This window comes from Leopardus geoffroyi, chromosome A3 (genome assembly GCF_018350155.1).
Source record: "Leopardus geoffroyi isolate Oge1 chromosome A3, O.geoffroyi_Oge1_pat1.0, whole genome shotgun sequence".
NCBI classification, from domain to species: domain Eukaryota; kingdom Metazoa; phylum Chordata; class Mammalia; order Carnivora; family Felidae; genus Leopardus; species Leopardus geoffroyi.
Genome location: NC_059336.1, coordinates 66,840,354 through 66,861,598, shown reverse-complemented (window position 1 = coordinate 66,861,598; position 21,245 = coordinate 66,840,354). Strand labels below are relative to the sequence as shown.

Here is a 21,245-nt window from a genome sequence, read left to right as displayed (position 1 = left end):
TAGCCAACACTTGCCTGGAATATACAGCGAGAGTAATACTGAAAAACACAGTGCCTAAGACCAGGCTCTATAGAGAGGGGGCCTGATACATTGTGGAGTTTTGCTATCAAAAGTACCTTGAACACAAATTACGGATACCTGCAACAACATGGATGCATCTCAAGAACATTATGCTAAACAATAAAAGCCAGATGAAAAGAGTACATATTGTATGATTCCATTTGTATGGCATTCCAGAATAGGCAAAGCTAAGCTGTGGTCACAGAAATCAGAACACAGTTGCCTGGGACTGGGGTGGGATTGGGAGGGGAGAGACTGAAGAAGGGCATACGGAAATCTGGGGGTAGGGGTAGGGGGTAATGGAAATGTGTGCTATTTTGATAGGAGTGTGAGTTACACAAGGATATGCATTTGTCAAAACTCTCCGAACCACACCCCTAAGATCTGTGCATATTATTGCATGTAAATTATATCTCAGTTTTTTTTACAAAATGAAAGCAGGGCACTTGGGTGGCTCAGTTGATTAAGCATCCTACTCTTGGTTTCAGCTCATGTCATGATCTCATGGTTCGAGTTCCAGCTCCACATTGGGCTCTCTACTTTCAGTGCAGAACCTGCTTGAGATTCTCTGTTTCCCTCTCTCTCTGCCCCTCCCCGCTCACTTGCTCTCTCTCTCTCTCAAAAATAAATAAACATAAAAAAATAAATAAAAATTAAAAAAGAAAGTAAAGAAAAATGGCATCCTTAGAACTAATGACAGACAAATGAGCAACCAAGGAAAACATATTACGTGCTGTTTCCTTGGATCTGCCTCCCAGATCACTTTCTTTTCTTTTTTTTTTTTTTAAGTTCTTATTTATTTTGAGAGAGAGAGAGAGAATACAAGTAGGTGAGGGGCAGAGAGAGAGAGAGAAAGAGAGAGAGATTGAGAATCCCAAGAAGCCCTTGACTCGGGTCTTGAACCCATGTACTGTGATATCATGACTTGAGCTGAGATGCTCAAGAATCTGACTCTTGGGGCGCCTGGGTGGCGCAGTCGGTTAAGCGTCCGACTTCAGCCAGGTCACGATCTCGCGGTCCGTGAGTTCGAGCCCCGCGTCAGGCTCTGGGCTGATGGCTCAGAGCCTGGAGCCTGTTTCTGATTCTGTGTCTCCCTCTCTCTCTGCCCCTCCCCCGTTCATGCTCTGTCTCTCTCTGTCCCAAAAATAAATAAACGTTGAAAAAAAAAAAATTAAAAAAAAAAAAAAAAGAATCTGACTCTTAACTGCTTAACCAACTAAGCCACTCAGGTGCCTGACCCCCGCCCCCGTCCTGCCCCACCTCCCACCCCTACTCCAGGCCACTTTCAAGAGACTGCTGTCCTCAATGCACATCCTCACCCTATGATAGGAAAAAGGTCCACAGAGCCTGGGACTCCAAGGTTCCTCCTCACCAGGAGAGAAATCAGAGAAGAAAGCAGGAGCCCAAAGGCAAAACTACCAATTAAAGAGGCTAGGCAGGTAAACTTGGGGTTGAACTGTAGAGCTGGGATTTTTATTCCTTTTCTCCAAAACTTAAATTCACAGTCTGTTCAACAGTGATTTGATTTCTAAACTCTAGCTCTCAGTGTGTGTGTGTGTGGGGGGGGGGGGGGGGCGTGGGTGTGTGGGTGTGGGTGGGTGTGTGAGAGAGAGAGAGAGAGAGAGAGAAAGAGAGAGAGACTCACAAATATGCCAAATACTGGAAATCATCTTAACTGTGAAGCTGGAGGAAATTTCACTGAACCCAGAGGAAACGGAACCCACAGCCACGCAGGCACTTGAACATGTCCTGCTTTCCCTATGCCTTCTAGACTGGCCTCATGGTCACGCTGTGTGCATTTCTCTGAAGGACATCAAATAACAACAACAACCTCTTTTACACCATGTGGCTGTTTGGTGAGGCTCATTTGCCGGGGAGCACAGATTTTCTCCCACGCGGCATGTAGCGCAGGCACAGACACCTTCAGGCACAACTGCTAAGAGGGAGGCAGAGAGAGGAGGTTTGCTCAGTGATCCCAGGTGGGGAGGGAGGGGAGGTCCTGAAAGGAGAGACTGGGGGCTCGGGCCTGTCGTGAAAACCCTCCCCTCTGTGCTCTGGCCTCAGTACGGCCGACAGACTAGGTGAGCAAGTATCTTTAGAGGTCCCCACAGGTACTTTTACTTAAAGCGTCCTTTTACAAGCTCGGGTGAATTTTTAACTTCCCTTGGGTGAGATAAAAAACAAAGGCAGAAACTCCGACCCAGTAACCGTGGCATCCTCACCCCAGGGCAGGTTTCTACAGCTCTGCTCTTTGTCCTCGAGTCTCCTCCCCTCTCTTGTGTCCCCAGGCCCCAGGGGCAAGCTGAGAGAGTGATCACGTGGCTTGAATGGGGCCGGGTTCCTGGCAGTCCCGTGGGCTCCCTGCTGGGACAAGGCTTCCTAGTATTTCGGGAGGCTGCCCCAGTTTTTCCTTTTCCTTTGTTTTTGTTGCTGAAGTGGTTGTGTGCCCACAATCCTGGGATTCCCCCAACTTCAAGCTCCAGAATCCAGTTTCTTAGATTTCGATGTTTTTAAGGTCAGTGAAAACTTAAAAAAAGAAAAGAAACATTAAGCTAATATATTCTTATTGCACAGAGGAAGCTTTGTTGTTTTATTTCTCCCTAAAACTGATGCTCACCAGTACTTCTTAGATCTTGAAAGATATGCGTACTATTTGTTTGTAGGAAAAGCACCAGACCAGGTCAAGATGCTTTTAAAAACAACCGGTCTCTCAGAACCTTCCCTTCCTTTTCTTTCTCTGATACCACCTTTTTAAAGGCTCCATTACATAGCCCTCAAATAACTGAAGTACAAGAAATTATTTCCTGGGATGTTCTTACCCTGGTGAAATTTCACTGCAAATATTTCGTTAACACTTTTCTTTCTTTCCACACCGAGATGGTAAATCTGGGAATCAACCTGGGTGATACAGGAAAATGGCTCTTTATCACTATACATCCCAATGCTAAGGGGCCGGGCCCCACTATCTAGTAGGTACCACATAAATATGTATGAAGGAATGAACGAAGAACAGCTTGGGAGAAAAGAAGAAGCTGGGGATTTCTAAATGGGAGGATTCCTTCCAAAATAATTAAGAATTGACCAAGTCAGTAAAAACACACTTTTTCCTTTTTGCTTAGCTAGTTATTGGGGGTCTTTTTTGGAGAAAAATATCATTGGAAATTGAAAAGCATTATTGGAAAGTTTAGGAGTCTGAAAAGTAAGTATGTATGTATGTATGTATGTATGTATGTATGTATTGGAGAGCACTTGTGTGAGCAGGAGAGAGGGGGAGAGGGGCAGTGGGGGTGAGAAAGAGAATACCAAGCAGGCTTGACAGCTTAGTGCAGAGTCCAACTGACCAACAGAGGGCTCGATCCCACAACCTTGGGATCACGACCTATGCCATAATCAAGAGTTGGATGCTCAACCAACTGAGTGAGCCACCCAGGTATCCCCTGAAAAGCTTTTAAGACCCAAGAACTATTGGGATCCCAGGCCTCAGGATGAAGACTCGGGGGTGGTCTTGGAATTGGTCCTGCCCACTCATGGGCTTGGAGTGAATGTAATACTAGTTATTTTATGTCTAGAAGAATTAATTGATTGTAGTATGCTCAGCTTAAAAAGTTGTCATGAGCCTGGGGCAGGGGTAGAAGGGGGGTTGCTGTTCAGAATGTCCTGACCATCACTTTCTGCTCTGGGCCAGAAAACATTTAGTGAAATGTTCCCCAAAGCATCCCTCCCAGACCCCTGGCTGCTTGGGGAAACTGTACTGGTTGCTCAGTTGACCACACAGACCTAAATCCAAATTGTTTTATTTTTCAAGATTTTATTTTTAAGCAATCTCTACACCCAGCTTGGGGCTCAAACTTACAACCCCAAGATCAAGAATCTGCTCTACTGACTAAGCCAGCTAGGCACCCCCTAAATCCAAATTCTGCCTGTGTCCTGAGTTGTGTAACCTGATAAAAGTAGACACTGTGGAAGCATGGTATTCAGCTCTCAAAGAAAACTGAATTAGTTTAAGCATTGGAGATTTAGTTGAATGGAGAGTTGCTCCTGTGAAGACCAAAGACAAGGGGAAGGGGAGGGGTGACGGGGGTAGTGAGCAGGTAGGTAGGCGCACAGGAAAGGTTGATGGTTCAGGGCTGGCTGTTGTTATAGGGGATCTTGGCAGGGACGCAAGTCCATTTGTTGAGGATGAGATACAGTCCCAAGTCACCATCAAGTTGTTTTTCTGTTGATACTGACCCATTTTTCTGGAAGCATTCATTCTGGGTCCTTCTTTAGGAGCCCTGACTCTTGTGATCTTATACTTTCTAGGCTCAGCATCTTGTAGCAGGCAAGTCGACAGGCTCAAGATACAACTTCAGCACTACTGATGTTTGGGGCTGGATCACTGTTTGCCGTGTGAGGGGGTGGGGGGGATTGTTGTAAGACACCATTGGAGGATATTTTTCAAACATCCCTGGCCTCTATCCACTAGATGCCAGTAGTATCCTCCAGTTGTGACAACGAAAAAATGTCTACAGATACTGCCTAATGTCCCTGAATGGCAAAACTGCCCCCAGTTGAGAACCACTGCTTCAGACACATTACCTTCCATGAAATTCTTTACATAGGCTGCTGTGATGAATGGTATTAGCTTGTCCAGCTAGCAGAACAAAAGGAAGAAACTGAGTTCACTCAGTTCTCCCTTAGACCTCAAATGAATCTAAGGGTCGGTCAGCTCAGGTCCAGGCTTTAGGCAGTCCTGCTACAGTCCTGTTCGAGCCACGTCTTTTCCCATGGGTTAAGGGCCAAGAGGGCCAGGAGAATATGTCTACTTAGACCCTGCCTCTCCCTTCTAGACCACATTCTGAGTACTCAGGACACCACAATTCCTTGCTCAAAAGGCTCAAGTCTGCTTTCAGGCTTGGCATAGCCTCTTCTCTGGGTCCCTTTCCCAGACTGTGGGCCATGCTGCTGGGGAGGCCCAAGTGGGGCTGAGGGGTGCTACTTTTTGGCAATGTGGATGAACTGGGACATGCAGGTTATACTCTTACACTGAATCTTGCAAATTTTAGACGAGGGTCTGCCCTCTCCTTACACCACCAGCTCCTTAACAAAACGTCCATTTTTGCCACCTTCCTCCTGCAGAATGTGGTGATGAACCCCGGCCCCATGTGGAGAACTGGAAGGGGAGAGGATAGACTCTGAGAGCCCAGAGAATCGCCCCCTGCTCAAGCCAGGGCTAGATAGCTTTCTACCTCTCCACTGAACAGAGAGCACTACCTCATTATTGTGAAACGTCCCCTGGAAAAACACCAGCATTCCTGGTAGCTTTGTTTTCCTCCATTTGTCTCTAGTTGGCACATAAGATCAGTTTGTCCTTTGGGCTGCAGACTCCGCGTGGTGAAGTGTTATTTGGTGAAGTGTCTCCTCCTCCGTGAAGCGGGCTGGCTGATCCTCCTCTAGGTGGAATGAATCACTCTTGATTTTGACCCCCTGCAGCTGGTTACTCACTCACTTGACTAATTCTACTGACCTATGCCATTACACCTTGCAGTAAGGGGAGTCCTTCTAGAAAGAGCTTCTCAAGACTGAGGGCATCTGATTCATCTGGCCTGTGGGCCTAACACGGGGCCGCAAACACACACACACACACACACACACACACACACACACACACACACACACAGCAAGCTATTCAGGTGTTAAGTGCTGGGTCAATTAACTTTAAAATTCAACCTGGTTGGGATTAAAGTCACTGAGTTTTATGAGAAAACCAGTCCAACCAGTTTCCTCCTTCATGGCTCTTACATCCTGAAGCTCATTTATTTTTTCAACGTAGAGTCTCGCTGTCAACATTCACTTCCTACCTGGGCCCCCAGAGCTTTTTTGCTTTTTTTTTTTTCTTACCTCGTTAAGACTGGGAACATGAAGAAAAAGCGAATTTACAGGACTGTACTGGTTTCTTACAACTGCCATAAGAAAGCACCACAAACTTCGTGACTTGAAACGATAGAAATTCACTCTGCCGTCTGGAGGCTAGAAGTAAAAAATCAAGGTGTTGGCGAGGGCCATGGTTCCTCTGGAGACTCTAGGAGAGGATCCTTCCTTGTCTGTTCCAGCTTCTGGTGGCTGTGTCAATGCTGGGTGTTCCTAGGCTTATAGAAGTACTCCAATCTCTGCCTCCATTGCCACATGGCACTCCCCCTGTGTCTCTTCCCTCTCTGTGTCCAAATTTCTCTCTTCCAAAAGGACACCAGTCTTTGTATTAGGGCTCAATGTAATCCAGTATAATCTCCTTTTAACTTGATGACCCCTGCAAACACCCTATTTCCAAATAAGGTCACATCCACAAGTACAGGGGGTTAGGACTTAAACATGTCTTTTGTTTATTATTATTATTTTTTTAATTTAAATTTATTTTTATTTAACTCCCACAGCCTTTGGTAAAACTGTCTTGGAGCATTACAGGACTCTTAGGCTATGTGAACTTGTTCTCTCATCTTCTCTCTCTACATAAGGCTTTGCAGTTGGGAGTTTTTGATTTGATCCCAGCTCCACCATATATGTAACCTTGGATAAACTACATATCCCAGAATACCTATTATACCCCTTCATATAAAACTTAAGAATCTTATGACAATATACTTCCAATTCTTCTCTCCCATCCACCCTTTGGGCCATTGTGATCACACATTTTACTTCTACATATGTTATAAACCCCATATGTTATAAACAGTAAAAAACTTTTTTTTTTTTACTTCAAACAGTATCAAATTTGGAAACATTTTGGCTATTATTTCAAGTATTTTTTTCTGCTCTCCCTCATTTTTGAGGGGCTTCAATTATGTTAGATCACTGGATTTTTTTTAAGTGTATTACATTATTTGAGAGAGAGAGAGAGAGAGAGAGAGAGGGAGTGTGCATGGGGGGGGGGGGCAGAGAGTGAGGAAGAGAGAGAGAGAATCCTAAACAGGCTCTGTGCTGTTAGCACAGAGCCCCACATGGAGTTCTATCTCATGAACTGTGAGATCATGACCTGGGCCCAAATCAAGAGTCAGACACTTAACTGACTGAGCCACCCAGGTGCCCCTGGATCACCTGATACTGTCACATGGATCACTGAGGCTTTGTTTTTTTAAGTCTTTTTCTCTGCTCCACTTTGGCTGGTTTCTATTGCTATGTCTCAAGTTCAGTAATTTTTTTCACTTGCAGTGTCTATTCTTGTTAATTCCATCTCTAGAAATTCCATTTGGTTTTCTTCTCTCATACCTTCCACTTCTCAATGTTCATGTTTCATGGAGTTCCACTCTATTCATGTATACTTTACTCGAGCAAAGACTCAAGGGGACCTTCAATGTGACTCGATCCTCTGGAATTCTGCCCTACAAATACTGTCCACCCTCCACCCCTGTACTCTGGTCTCTCTCTCAAGTCAGGAAGTCCCCTGGGCTCTCCCTGTGCCCTGGTCTAGAATGTGTTTCTAGGCAGAAAACCAGGGCAATCACTTCATGTGTTTCCCTTCTCTTAGGGATCACAGACTTGTGTTGTCTATTGTGCAATGTCTAATCATATTTGTTTTATGCATTTTTGCCTAGTTTTCTGGTTTTTTATGGTGAGAAGGAATATCTGATTCCTGTTACTCCATCATGACCAGAAGTGAAAATTATGGGTAAATTACTTAACCTCTCCCCACTTCACCCATTTTGCCCATTCCTCCCACCCTGAATGAAAGGCATTATTAACCCCATTATATAGATGAGAAGGTTTAAATAAATTGTCCAAAGTCAAACAGCTGATAAATGTAGAGATGGAATCCTTCTAATTCCAAAGCCCATATTATCCTATGGGTTAGAAGAGCTTAAGTGGCACCTGGGTGGCTCAGTTGGTTAAGTGTGTAACTCTTGATTTCAGCTCAGGTAATGATCTCATGGTTCATGGGTTTGAGCCCCACATCAGGTTCTGCACTGACAGCACAGAACCAGCTTGGGATTCTCCTTCCCCCATCTACCCACCCCACCCCCCACTTGTTCTCTGCCTCTCAAAATAAATAAATACATAAATAAACATCCTTTTTTTTTTTTTTTAAGAGCTTAAGACAGTGCCTGGCACACAGTAGGAATTTGAGAATTCCAACATTAGACTCCGCCTTTACTCTGTTACTCTTCCTGATACCCAGCAGTTCAAAGGATATAAAATTTTATTAGATACCCAAGTTTATACTGGGAAACCCAATTTCTAGCATTGGGTCCTTTCTCCTCACATCCTGCTGGGATTTTTTTTTTCTCTTAAATAGCTCTCGAATCCATTGATTTTTCTTTGCCTTCATTACCACCCTTCTAGTCCAGACTAATGGCCCCTGCCTGAGTCCTTCTGCCTTGTTCCTGGCGCCTACGCTGGCCTCTCTGACTCACTTTCTTCATCACAGCCCTGGTGATTCTTTCAAAATGCAAATCTGATCAGGTCCGTGTCTTGCTTAAACTGTTCAGAGACCCTTGAGAATACAGTCTAAGAATCTTTGTTAAAGTCCATAGGACCTGCACGGTTTGGCCCCGACCTGGTCCCTGGCTGCTTCTCATACTGCACTTGCACTTGCATCCAATCTCCCACCCAACTCATTATCCTGTTGTTATTTCCCCAAAATATGCTGTCACACATCAGGGTTTTCACCTTTGCTCATGTGTCTGTGCGGTAACAAATTGCCATTTTAATGAAAATGTCTAGGTTCTTCTAACTGCTCATTTTACCTGAGACCCTTCGCTCATCCTCTGGGACTTGCCAAGGCCTGGCTCTGGTTGGCCATTCAGGCAAGCTCTTAAGCCTCGGTCCTTACACTGACTCCCTATCACAGAATCCACAGTGTTTCAGTTTGCCTGATGAATTCAGTAGGAGAACACTGGCTCCTGAATGAGGATTATCATTCTGCACATGCTTGTTTCACAAGATGGTCCTAGGATTATCAACTCAACATGTTGATAAAGCACACACTGGCAACTATGACTAACCTTGGATGACTCTTTTCTGATACTAGAGAAGACCTGGAAATTTCTTTCAGTCTCTTTGTTCCCAGATAGAATGAGCCCCACACCTCTCTACCTTCAGAGCTCCCATGGGAGCGAAAGGGCTAGGATCCATAAATGGCTTTGAGTTCCTTGGTGAGAAACTGTGCATATGTAAATATTACATGCAGAAGTCTGTAATGGGAGTGTGTAATAAAGCCTGACATCATCTTTGGGAGCATGCAGTGTTGCTCAATGGAGTGGGACTATTGAAATGACCCACTAAAAGTCCATGAGAAAAACATGGAGAGGGAAGGTAGTTTCTGGTAGGAGGTGGGTGGAAGGCTTCTCGAGGGACTGTGGCTTCTTTTACTGTATCCTCGTCAGAGCTTTGCCTAGTATGGAATATACAGGAGTTGCTCAAGATAAACTATCACCTGCAAAGGTTATCAGAGGTGATTCTGTGCTTGGGACAGATCATTGAGAACCCAGCCACTGCAATGAGATCACCTCTGGCAGAAGTGGTTGCTTACTAGACCTGGCTGGGTGTTTCTGGCCCTGGATCAGCTGGTTAGATTGTAGGCTGGTTTCAGTGAGGGGTGAAGAGGCACCTCCCCACATGGTGGCCTAGTCTCCTCTTACACATATCTCACCCCAAAACTACGAGTCTCACCTTTAGAATTCAATTCCATTGGTTTATTGTCCCCTAGTTAAAACGGGAAAACCTTGAGATGGCACCTGGCTGGCTCAGTCAGTGGGACACAGGACTCTTGATCTTGGGGTTGTGAGTTCAAGCCCCATGTTTGGTGTAGAGATTATTAAAAAAAAAAAAAAAAAGCAGTTTTTAAAAAAGGCAAACACCTTGCTGTGAATGGTGAATGAGTTTTCTTTTTCCCTAGCAGGACTTCTGGTGGAGAAACACACCCCACCAGATGAGAGAAGCAGAGGTAAAACTTGAGGAAAACAGCCTGCAAAGAAACCCTCCTCTTGATTCCATCAGATCCTGAGAAAGGGCACTGGTTCCCCGAAGGAGCCCAGAAGGTGGAGAATGGGGCAAGGAGGGGTCCCACAGCCAAATACTAGCATGTAGCTTTGGCCAAGATTTAGCTAATTATGAATTGAGACAGGGTGAAGGAAAACATGTCCCACAAAGGAATTTCTCTGGCACTCACAAGGCCCATTTACACAGGCTCAGTCATAGCATGATTAGGAAACAGTTTGGAAGCCATGACTGTCACTGCCAAGGAGAGCTGGGTTCAGAGCTAGGAAGCAGGACCTCAGGGCAGAGGCACTGGTGTTTCTGGAACCAGAGATTCAGACTCAGACGTTACTGGCTTGACCTGGTCTACCTCCTCACATGTCTTCCTCACCTGCTTACCCATGCCTGACATTCATTTTAATGGGGAGCAAACTCTGCATTTAGGAAGGGAGGGAGAGAGGGGGAGGAGAGAGAGAGAGAGGATATGAGAATTTATTCATGACTTTGAAGGAGGTAAAGAAAATCCAGCTGGGCTTGCCTAAGGGTGGGTGGTCTACCATGGTATAATTTTGCTCAAGTCCATCCCAATGAGGAAATAAAATTTTTCCTTCACAACAGCAACGGAATAATTTCGGATAGCTTTAAGGTTGCCCAGAACAGTAAACAGAAGAAAACAAGGGTTTAAACGAAGAATATGAAGTGGGTAGGGCGCGACAAGGTGGGAGGCTCACATTTATCCGAGTTCCTTAAAGGTTCTCAAACTGCTATTCCAAAATGCAGTGCTGCCCTCTGCTGGCTGAGTGTGGTGTAGTGCATCAAAACCAAGGACGACTCCCACCCAAGTCCTTTCCCACATTTGGGAAATTTCGACAGAAAAGACTCAACGTGAGGCAGGAGGCAAATCAAGCACGGAACGATTGTCCAACCACCAGGACCCCTCAGAAAATACCCCTGAGTGTATTTGGCTTCGAATTTAAGGAGGTATATCTAGCTTCTCCTGCCTGTGCTTAGCAAATTGGGTCAGACTGGTGTAAATGTTCAAGGAACAATGACTCTGAGCACCAGCTACCTGACTGGAGAGCTCCCCTCAGAGACTCTGCAGTGCTCTGGGGATAGGGGCGTGCGGTCTGGGGCTGCGTGCACTATGGAAAGTCTGCCATATTCTTCCCCTGGCTCCTGGCTCTACACCTGTTGGCCAAAAAGCCCTTTGAAGGAACTTTCCCACTACACCGTTGACCGTGGCCCTGGCATTGCTGATTCCCGACTCTGCCACAGTTGCCAGGCTCACAGGTGCCAGCTTCTGTGCAGACAAAGCACAAGGGCCCAGCAGAGATTCAGGATTTATTCAGATATACTTGTATGACCAAATATCTCAAGTTAGATGCTCTCAGTTGCCTGCTAATGTATTTGGGTATTAAAACAAGCTACTATGCTTAGGGGCTTTTCTTTATTCTTGTAAAACCAGATCTCGGCAAATGGATTATGAAATCAAGATTGAAAATTCTGCTAGTATTTCCTCTCTATTCTCTTATAAGGTGTCACTCAAAATCTGCTTTCGTTTTCTTCAGAGGCTTTTGAAATTTCCCATAATGAAGTGTGGGTGCATATTCATTAAGTCCCTTAGGATGAGAAATGGAGCCTAAGAGAGAAGGTGTCTTCAGCACAGCTCCCCAGTAATCGGTGGTATTAAGTATTGGGATTAAACTGCTCCTTGGAGAGAAAAAAAAGAAAGTGTTTACGGGTTTATGTATTTTTCTCAAAGGCACACTGGGAAACTTGAAACATGGGTCTGATTTCAGAGGCTGGCAAATGGAAGCATATCCAATTTTTAAAAGCAATTACCATGCAAGTTATTATATCTGACACAAACAAACCAGGCCCCAAAACCCTGAGGTGCCTTCAGCATCTGGAAGAAGCTGATGAGGCAGCAGTGATCCGAATCTGAGGATGCTCAGCCATTACTCCTCAGGCCTTGGCTGATATTTTTATTACTACAGTGGGGAGCCTCACGTCTCTCCTAATGCCAGATGAGGACCCATCTCAGCCCTGATAGGAGATAATGGAAGCAACAGACTTTGCAGAGGACCTAAACCATAAGACACATGTATTGAAAGTTGTCGCCCAGTTGGTTCCATAGGTGTGCAACCAGTGTGATCACACAGGCCCCATGCTTGCAAGGGCCTACACTCAAAAGGGTCCAGCACTGGATGACTGGGGGGCTTAGTCAGTTAAGCATCTGATTCTTGATTTCGGCTCAGGTCATGATCTCCTGGTTCGTGGATTCGAGTCCTGAGTTGGGCTCTGCACTGAGCATGAGCCTGCCTAAGATTCTCTCTCCCTCTCCCTCTGCCCCTCCCCCCTTTCTCGTGCGTGAGCCCACGTGCACACATGCACTCTTGCTCTCTCTCTCTCTCTCAAAAAAAGGGTCTTGCACTTGGAGTTTATGCTCTGTGGTCACGATCTTGATACTTTGACTTTTAATCATTTCAAGAATTATTAAACAAGGGGCACCTGGGTGACTCATTCAGTTCTGACTCTTGATTTTGGCTCAGGTCATGATCCTAGAGTTGTGGGATCCAGCCCCACGTCAGGTTCCTCACTAAGCATGGAAGCTGCTTGAGAAGCTCTCTCTCTCTCTCTCTCTCTCTCTCTCTCTCTGCCCCTATCCCCAGCCCTCTCTCTCTCTCAAAAAAAGAATTATTAAACAATATAATTTTAAGCATAATTTTACCCTTCTTCATAATGTTATCTTTGAATTTACATTTTGTAAATAAAGTCTGATGGCACAAAGAAGCGTGCATTGGGGCTTGGAGACTCCGCTCATGAATGGTCTTCCTCTCGCTGCCTCTCTGCCTCTTTGGTTGGGATGGACTCTTGGCTGTCCTCTGCTCCCTGGTTCCCCTGGTCCTGCCTAGCTCCCCTCTCCATGCCCTCATACATGCCCTCACTGCTGTCACCCCCAGCCCTGGGTAGGGGCCTGCATGTAGGTACAGGGAGAATGACAGTTGAGCATGTGTACCCAGGGCTGCCAGTGCCACAGTACATTAGGCAGGCAGCAGCAGGGGTGAATCCCTTACCACAGCTGCTCCAGGTACTGAGCATGTCCTGGCACAGAGGTTTAATCCTTTTAGGGCTCTCCCATCCACCGTGGGTTTTGCCTGGAGCATGGCATGTCAGTCTGGTGGCTGGCTAAAGGAGGAATCCCAGAGCTGATGGGCTGTGTGTGCTCATGCAGTCAGCGGGCAGCCCACCCTCAGCGTCTGTGAGGGCTTGCACTCCTCTTACAAACATCCCTGTGCCCAAAGAAGCATAACATTAAATAGCAGATAAGAAACACCACGAGAGAGTGAGAAAGAGAGACCATGGAAGAAAATAAAGTTTCATATTTTAATGCTTTTAGTGGCATGTTTTCCTTCCTTTTTGCAGTTTTTTAATTTTTTAAGTTTATTTATTTTGAGAGAGAGAGAGAGAGAGAGAGAGAGAGAGAATCCCAAGCAGGCTCCGCACGGTCAGCACAGAGCTCAATGTGGGACTCGAACTCACGAACCATGAGATCATGACCTGAGTTGAAACTGACAGTTGGACGCTTAACTGAGCCACCCAGGAGCCCCGTTTTTTTTTTTTAAGTAAGCTCTACACTCAACATGGGGCTTGAACTCACAACCCTGAGATCAGGAGTCATATGCACTACTGAGGCACCTCTTTCCTTGCTTTTTGAATAAGGGACCCTGTGTTTTCTTTAAATGTATGTATGTATGTATGTATGTATGTATGTATGTAATCTCTTCACCCTGTGTGGGGTTCTAACTCATGAGCCTGAGATCAAGAGTCTTGTGCTTTTCCGACTGAGCCAGCGAGGCGCCCTGAGACCCTGTATTTTCATTTCATTCATACCACCATAGGGAGCTAGCCCTGGTGGTAGCAGAGGGTAGGGACCCTCTTCTGGTTCTGTCCATATGGCATCTGAAGTTACTGGGCTCTTGTTAAAGATGATTTATCAGGTTTTCATGGCTTCAGATGAACTTCTCAAGGGGCCATGGGGTGAGAGTAGGTAGCCACTGACAACCTCAGAATAATAAGAATAAAAATTTGTTGAATGAATTGGTGAATAATCAAATGAATAAAACAACGAACTAAGGAAGACAGCAGGCATAAGTGTGTGATGGGCTCAGAATATGATTCTCCCAGGGTTATTTGCCTTCGATCAGGCAGGAAAGATTTGTGGCACAGAGAACCCTTGAGGGTTCTGGGGGAAGGGCAGCTCCTGAGTCTCGCTGTAGAGGCTGCTCTGGGCAGTCCAGGCTCCTTTCCTGGTCAGTCTCTCCTACTGTAAATCCCCACTCCCTCCTTTAATGCCGATGTCCAGAAGACATTCATACTGTACAGCAATAGGACTTTTGTAATGAGAAAAGACAGAAGCCTTGATATAGAATTTCTCTTGCTGGGAGAAAATACCTGCACATTACGAACCTCTATTGATTTGTCTCGCCAAATCCCAAGTGCAATAATTTCAGAGACTTATTCACAGGGAGCATGGCTGATAGTTGATCAGAATGCCCCACGGTGTGCACTGTGCCCCAGCTCCCTTCCTCCCTGCCTGTCCAGTGCCTCCTCAGCTGGTCTCTACCGTCCCTTGAAGCCCTCTCTGCCTGCTCCAGAGTCCTGAGCTTTCTCTTCTGAGCTTGTGTAGCAGGGACTTGGACTCTCTCTTTTCTAGGTGAGCTATTATTGCCTCATTTGCTGTGTGGGCTTTAGAGGCTCCTTCCCTCTCTGAGGTGAAGGACTGTGTTGTCCCCTTCCCTTGAATTGCTCTGAAGGCCAAACCCAGGCCTGGACACCAAGTACTTTGACTCTGCTGTGGCCACTCAGCCCTCCACACTGTTCTCCATCACCCTGGACCTGTCCCCACCACAGGTCCTTTGCACTTGCTCTCCCCCTGCCTGGAAAGCCCTTCCCCCACCTCTCTGCAGGGCTTGATCCCTCCTCTCTTTTAGGCCTTTGCTCAAATGTCACTCCATCAATGAACTCTGACCACACTGCTGAGCATTCCAAACCTGCTCTTACTCCCTTCGTCCCCTTCCCATTCCTCAACTTTATTTTCCTTCAAACTACTTTCACCATCCAGCATACTAAATATTACACTTACTTGTTTATTGTCTACCTTTCTTCTCTAGAAGGGACATTCTAGAAGGATGGTGACTTTGTTGGTTTGCTGATGTATCCTTACTTTCTAGAACAATTCCAGGCAGGTGGTAGATGTTCTAAGACAATGTGTTCAATTAAACAGAGAACACGTGCCACAGATTCTTACTTCCTTCCATTGAAATCCCACTGCATGGTTTGTGGTTCTTGGAGGCTGCATGCCCTCTCAGGGTCGGAGACACTAAGGGAGTAACTTGGGGGATAATTTGCTACTTATCTGAGTTCCTGGATGGTCATAAAGACTTGTAGTCAGTAAAGCCAATAACATGCATGCTCCAGGCCCTGCTGGCTCAGCTATTTAGGGCCTATGCTGGGGAGGCCAGAGTCACATGTCCCCTCCCCGTGTGGATCATGGCACCTGGCTGAGTTCCACAGTCCAGCCAGGGTGGAGGGAAACAGAATGAGAAGATGTGGACAAACTGGGAGAGGATGGAGCTGAGCAAATGCTCAGTGACTGTGCACCGAGGTCCTGCTGCAGTGAAGGAGTCTGGGAACAAGGAGGCCTATTCTGCTGTTGAGCAAGTTAGAGATCCTTCTGTTCTATGAGCCAGTTGACAGCCAGAGCACAGTGTTCCATGGGAACCACGAGGGAAGGAGCTATAGGCTTCAGATGAGACTGGGCTGTGTGGGGGTGGGGTCTCTGGGTGGGCTCAGCTTTTAGGGTAGTGTTTAGTCTGAAAGAGAAAGCAGGAAAAGCAATGAGGTAGAGGAGGGGCAGTCTCAAAGGCTACCTGCAGGAAACCTCAAGGAGCAGTGAGGAGGTGGCAGAACTAAGGTGCAGAGGGACAGTGGCACCAGGTGGAGGGGACATTCAGATGAGGGAGGACCCCGGAAGGTTTCAGAGGAGGAGTGGGCAGAAAGGTGTGAGCTCTTCCAAGTTGGCATGTTGTAACAGCTGCTGAGCCAAATAGGGCAGTGGAGGCGTTCTTAGCCCCCAGAGGTGGACTTCAAGAGCCCACAGACCCTCTAAATTTGGAGGCACAGTTTTATGTCATTGGTACAAGTTCAGTTTTCAAGGGAGAGTGTCCATTACTTTTATGTAGTTTCCAAAGCTCAAGAATGACTGAGTAGTGGGCATTGCTGGTGCCCCTCCCTCAGCCTTCGTGTCCACCCCTTCCTCATAGAGCCCACATCCAGCAGGAGAAGGGGGCCCAAGCCCCAGCTCCTGGGGTCTCTGGTCGGCACAGCCAGTGGGCATCCTCCATTCCTCTGAGCAGCGCTTTCACGGGGGCCCCTGTGTCCTGGGTTGTTCAGTTAGGGGGACTCTCAGGAGTCTTGCTTCTAATTGTTTTTTATTTTTTTTTTTAATATTTATTTATTTTTGAGAGACAGAGAGAGACAGAGCACAAGCAGGGGAGGGGCAGAGAGAGGGGGACACAGAATCTGAAGCAGGCTCCAGGCTCTGAGCGGTCAGCACAGAGCCTGATGCGGGGCTCGAACTCACGAACAGCGAGATCATGACCCAAGCCAAAGTCAGACGTTCAACCAACTGAGCCACCCAGGTGCCCTGCAGGAGTCTTGCCTCTAATGTTGGGTTAGACCTGTTTCCTCTTTTCCTGGGGACATCTGTGGCTTGCCTGAGCCATCTGGCCACCAGGCTAGGGGTGTGGGCAGTGCAGGAGAGAGGGTAGAGCCCAGGGAACCACAAATAAATCCTGGAGCCAGGCCTGGATTAAAGAACCTCTGAAAGGAAAAACCCTCTGTGTGCTTTTTAGTGCACTTAGGGACAAAAAGAGTAGAGAGTCTAACAAAAAACCTTGCGGTGTCCATTATTTATATTGTTCAAAGTATAAAAAAATACGGAAACGCCTTTGCTGACAAACTTTCCATTGTCAATTATGCAGATACCACAAGCTATAAGCAAGAGCAAAAGGGCGTTACCTCTGTGGGCTCCACGGTGGCGTCAGTGGCCAGCTCCCACGGAGAGTGGAATCGGGGGCTAGCTGGTGTTTTCAGCTTGTTCTGGAAGTTCAGGACCAAGCCTCTTGTCTTCCTATGCTCAGATCTGGATGGGCTGGCCCCAGCCCAGGGCCAGCTGTGAGTTTTCTCTTATTGGAACAGAAGCATTTGAGGCATATGTGTGTTCTAGCTCCCCGCACGTTTGTAATCACAAGGGAGACAGATGCTGTGACGTCTTGTTAGCGAATGATGGAGAGCACGCATGTCTGCCACAAGCGGAAGAGGTCTTGAGTCTGTGTCCTGAAAAGGGGAAACTGAAGTAGAAAAGGATTCTCTTAAAACAAACCAAAACACCTGGTCTCTGCCAAGCACGTGCCCCTCTCAAGTCTTCAGCTTCCAAGTTCATTTCCGGGCTTAGCCGTGGCAAAAGATGGCTGAAAACCTGAAAGCAATTCCTCATTTGCAAGTCAATGGACAGAGTTTTAGATGGAAAGGAAAACACACACACACACACACACACACACACACACACACACGCACACCACAGTAGAGTTAAAACCACTCTTCTTCTTTCTGCTTATTAGGAACAGTCCTGTACATTTCCCTTCCCAGAACTTTCTAGGAGAAACCAATGGCTTCTTGGCCCCTAAAGGCAGATCTAGAAAGGCCTTGGAGATGGAGAAAGAGAATCCGAGGGCATAATGACGTAAGGCTTGGCACAGGCAGCTGTGACCTGGTGAGCTGGGGCTGGGAGGAAAAATAATATAATAATCACAGCTCACATTCATTGGCGTCCATAGGTGCCACGCGCTGTTTCACGTCCCTTACATTTAGTCTTCACTATAGATACTGAAACTCAAGCATAAGCAACATGTCCACAATCACACACAGCTAGAAAGTGTATCATCGGTGTTGAAGCCCTAACAGTTGGGTTCCAGAAACTTTGCTTTTAACTCCAGGATGAGAGGGCTGTGGCCAGGAGTCCAGGAGGTGGGGCAGCAAGAGTAGTACCTGTGGTTTGCAGAGGGTTCACTTACTCGGGTGGATTTGGGTTTTCACAGAGCAGTGAGTTTCCCCCCAAACTGAATAGTTACCCTTTTATTTTGTGAAGTGAAAACATTCATAAAAATCTTCTAACATCATTTCATGTAACAAATGCAGTTTCAATGCAAAGAAGGACACAATCTCAGAATAATGGCCAGTCCTTCCCCTTGAATAAATCTACCTTTGTGAACGCCTCCCTCCGCTGACCTTATTTTCCTCATCTCACCCTGGGCTGGTGAAAATGTCCTCACAGTTGCCACTTGTCACAGAAGCCTTATGTGGGGACCACTGCAGTGCCTCATCTGATCCTTGTAAACCCTCTGCAAGGTAGGCAGGAAAGTCCTGTTATTCCCCACTTTCTCAAAGAAGAAACCAAAGTCCCGAGAAGTCAAAAAATTTAAGGACACACAGTTTTGAAAAATGGCAGAGCCAGGTTACAAACCCAGGCGTTTGGCTCCAGGTACAGTGCCCCTTCCTGTGTACCTCAAGCCATGTGCCAGATGAACTGACTGCCCACCAGGTTGATTCCCGCGTGGGGACCTGAATGTTCAGAAAGAGAGGGAGCATTTATAAGTGTTGTTTCCAACAACAGGGCTCAGAATATAGTAGTGCATAGTTGAGAGGCAGTCTCTGGATTCAGGACAAGATGAGAAGCCCCTTAGGGGTAAGGAAGGAGCATATTTTCTTGAGCATATCTTCTCTCTCATCCCCAGGCCCAGCACAGGGCACACAGGGCTGGCAAGAAATCCTTGCAGCTTAGGCATGGGACTTTGGTTTTGAATGCCAGTTTTTACTTAGGATTTTCTGTGGAAAGAAGAGAGGAAGGAAGAAAGGGAAAAAAATCTCTGACACATTTGATAGGTTGCTACAGAGAGAAGGGAAAAAAGGATGGAGTCCAGAAAAGACTTAACAGAGGCACCCTGGGCAGTGAGGGGAAGAGGAAGGCAGCATGAGGGGCTTGTCCCAGCAGGCGGGTGGGGTGGGTGGGTGGGTGGGTGACAGGGAGGCAGAAGCACTAAATGTGACATCTGCACTCTTGATTATGACCCCTGATGCCTCATGGCCTGGCCCCTGCCTATTGCTCCAGAGTTACTGCCACTACCCTTGATTTCTGTGCACCAAGATGCCCCATGGGATCCCACCTCAGGACCCTTGAACTGCTTCTGGGCATGCTCTTTTAAAAAAAAATTGTTTTCAACGTTTATTTATTTTTGGGACAGAGAGAGACAGAGCATGAACGGGGGAGGGGCAGAGAGAGAGGGAGACACAGAATGGGAAACAGGCTCCAGGCTCCGAGCCATCAGCCCAGAGCCCGACGCGGGGCTCGAACTCACGGACCGCGAGATTGTGACCTGGCTGAAGTCGGACACTTAACCCACTGCGTCACCCAGGCGCCCCATGGGCATGCTCTTTTTAAAAACTAGCACTTACTAATGCCTGTTCATCCTTTGGTGACTTCTCTGACTCCTGTCTACCAATTTGAGGGGTAGACAGCACAGAGCCATGTCATCCCACCTCCAAAATGTAGTGAACATTCAAATATATGCTAAGTGCACAGAGCCTAGGGGCGGCACCTTAACTAGTGAGGTGCTCCTGAGGCCTCTGGGAGCCCCTTATCTGGTCCATGGTGAACTCAGCACCCTGAACCTTTCCTTCATGACTTTATTATGGTCTGCAGTTATATATCCGGGTGACTGTTTGGCTGATGTCTTTATCCCACTAAATGGTCAGCTACCTGGGAGAGCAGGGCTATGTGCTTGCTGGCTGTGGTATCTGCAGCCTGGTGGAACCAGCGACCTGGACGGTGCCTGGTGTTTGTTGAATGGCTTTCCTCCTTGTTTTGCTGGGGAATGCCTGGCTGTGCAGCTGGAATTTTGCTTTCAATTCACACGATTCTTCGGGGTGGGGTTGGAGGGGTTGGAGGTCATGGCCATTTCTAGAAAACTGTTCCCAAGCTACTGAAGGTTGTGTTTTCTTCCTAGACCAAGATTCAGAACCCACCGGGTTTGAGGTCCTCCAGTACTAGAACAACAAAGCCTGTCCCCTGCTGACCAGAGTGGGGTTTGGGCTCTTTTGAGAGGTGCATGCTGGCTGGGTCTGAGTTGTTGTCAGCTTTGATTGTGTAGGACAATGGAGACTTGTAGCCTGTGGGATGTGGGGTGGGGCAGAAGCAGGGCCCGGGCACCTAGAAGACCTGTCATTCCCTGTTCAGCCACTAAAAGGCACTGTTACTCCACAGGGCAGACCAGGCTGATGGGGCCAGCACTGGGGAGCCACTAGGAGAAGTCACACTAGCTGCATTCACTGAGCGCCAATAGTGTGCTAGGCACTTTGAATACTCTAATTCCATAATCATGCAAGAGGGGGATGATGCAATCTATTTACAGGTGAGGGAAAGAGGACCAACGAGCTTAAATGATGTTTTCCAGGTCTTATGGCTCATAAATGGCAGAGCCAGATTTCAGAACCAGGCCTGCCTAAATCTACAGTTAGCACCTTCCCCCCACCTCTCCCCGGGTGCTCCCTCAGTCATGATGCCAAATCTCCTCTGTTTGTCCTCGTAGCAGTCACCTAGCCGGGCTGCTGCTCACAGCACAAGCTCCCTTCGCTCAGCTGTCTCAATGTGGCCAATTTTGACTATCCAAATTAATATAGGGGCCACTGCTTGGGTCTAAAATCTAAAGCTGGGTTATTAAAATGACTTACTTGAGTCCAGAGACCATTCTTCTGTGTGTGGGGAGGAGGAGGAGAAGGACATCAGATTTGCCCTTCCGGAGCCCTCTCCTCTTGTCTTCTTCTGCAGTCCCTCCCCCTCTTCCTGCCAGCCCTCACACAGCTGCCACAGAGCTTCCCCACAGACTTGATCAGCTCAGCAGCCAGGAGAAACTTCCTTAGCCAGCACCCAAGGCCCTTAATGAGCTGGAAACATGCCTGGTCACCTTATGGCTAACCCCCACAGCCAATAGCTAACAGACCCGCACTCTCAGCTCCAGCCCCCTGAGCTCAGCACTCCTGCCTCTCAGAGCTGAGATCTGCCCCCTGCACAGCAGATTCCTGAAGCTTCCCACGAGGTAGTGTGAGGATGAATAATC

The 21,245-nt window shown here is 47.1% G+C and overlaps 1 long non-coding RNA gene across 1 annotated transcript; it reads right to left on the bottom strand.

The window, feature by feature from the left end:
* Positions 1-11,436: 11,436 nt before the first annotated feature.
* Positions 11,437-21,245, bottom strand: LOC123580757. The gene is made up of 3 exons (XR_006703446.1): positions 20,860-21,245; positions 17,092-17,409; positions 11,437-11,718 (listed from the first exon to the last, which is right to left on the bottom strand). It is a non-coding gene; the product is annotated as an uncharacterized LOC123580757 (long non-coding RNA).